Source organism: Triticum aestivum, chromosome 4A (assembly GCF_018294505.1).
Source record: "Triticum aestivum cultivar Chinese Spring chromosome 4A, IWGSC CS RefSeq v2.1, whole genome shotgun sequence".
Taxonomy (NCBI): Eukaryota; Viridiplantae; Streptophyta; class Magnoliopsida; order Poales; family Poaceae; genus Triticum; species Triticum aestivum.
The window spans coordinates 663587994-663589543 of NC_057803.1; the positions used below are offsets into that span (position 1 = coordinate 663587994).

At 52.6% G+C, this 1550-nt stretch overlaps 1 pseudogene; it reads left to right on the plus strand.

The window, feature by feature from the left end:
- The window catches only part of LOC123084224 (ribonuclease 3-like protein 2), a 5857-nt pseudogene extending 4640 nt beyond the window's left edge, over nucleotides 1–1217 (plus strand).
- The last annotated feature ends 333 nt before the right edge of the window (nucleotides 1218–1550 follow it).

Genomic DNA, 1550 nt, shown 5'->3' on the forward strand with positions numbered 1-1550 from the left:
AATGGGCAGTAAACGATGATGTGAAAAACCCCTTGTGAGGACCTCGCATCGCCCTCCTAGGTGGGTTGCGGGTTAGGTTTTCCCATCGCCGCCACCACTCTCCTTGTGTCCTCCCGCACCGCCGTCACCGGCCATCGGCCGGCCCACGACATCGGCGGGGTGCTCCTTCCTCCCTCTACCCTTGCTCCTCATCTCTGTACCTCCGCGCATTGTGTCGTCAATGACGCGGTTCCGAGAGCCATGGGGTTCCACTCGGGCATGGTGGCTTGCAACTCCCCTGGTGTTGCACGCACGGGCTACACGTTCTTGGCCGCCGCCTCGGCCCGTCGTTGCCTTGGGATGGGAGATGCCCTCCGAGGCATGGAGGTGATGTGCATCGCTAGATCTGTCCAAGAAGGCCAGTCCATGTCCTCGTTTGTTGACCTCTGCAGTGGAGCTGTTCTCCCCCATTGTCGGCACGTGGGGGCGATACAGTCATGACCTCCGACCTTGCTCTGTCAGTGCTTTGGCTGGCAGGTGCTTGCCCATGCATAGAGTTGCCGCCCTCCGCTAAATCTCACCGGGAGGATCGGTCTGCAGCCTCGTCCTGTGGCCCATACGGTGCATCTGGCGCGGCGGTTTCTTGCATGTTCACGAAGAGCTGGGATGAGTTGCAGCTGCTGTCACACCATTGGTTCTGTATGGTCGAGTTTGGACGCCCAGGCGGTGGCCTTGGATTGTGGGCTATGTGGTCGACTCTTCGAAACACGTCGCAATGGTGATGTTGGGTGCTATCTCTATCGGTGTGGCTGTGAGAGGAGTAGTAGCGGTTGGTCCTGCGCAGCTGTCGCCGTGGGTGGCAAGCCCTGATCTTTAACAGGAGCAAGTCCTTGGTTTGTCGTGGTGGGTCCTTTGTCATGATGGGTCTAGTGGCTCGAATACCCTTGACAAGGTGTGTGGGAGGGGCCGAGTGAAAGCTTAGCGCCTTTGAATGCTTACCACTTCTTGCATTATCTAACTTGACATTTTGCCTAGATCAGCCCTACACAGTTACTTCATTGTTTTTTTTCAGGTTAGAGAAGGAAGATGGCCCGGCACATGATAGGACATTTGTTTACTCCGCTCAGGTAGAAACCCAAGGTGGTATTTGGGTAACTTTAAGTGATAAGATGTCAAGGGTAAAGGATGCGGAGAATTCTTGCGCGCAGAAGATGTCCGAACATCTATTGAAATTGTGAGATCAATATATTGTCCTTTGGAGAGAGCATATTTCTATTTCTATCCCTTTGTGAACCTTAGGCTGAGGTTATGTCTAGCAAAAATAATAACAATACAAAACTATATTACATCCCTTGACAAAAATGATGATTCAAACTTTTATACGAATGTTCCTTTGCCGGAGTTAGGGATCCATGCACTTGAATCCTGACGCTACATCCTAGTGGCGACTACTAGGAAGGAGATCCTAGAAGCCCACATCGTGGTGGTGACTCTTAGCATGTAGGTGGGAGATGAGCTCAAGAGAATAGAAGGAAACCGTGGTGAAGGGAGAGCCAAAGAGGTGAACGAGC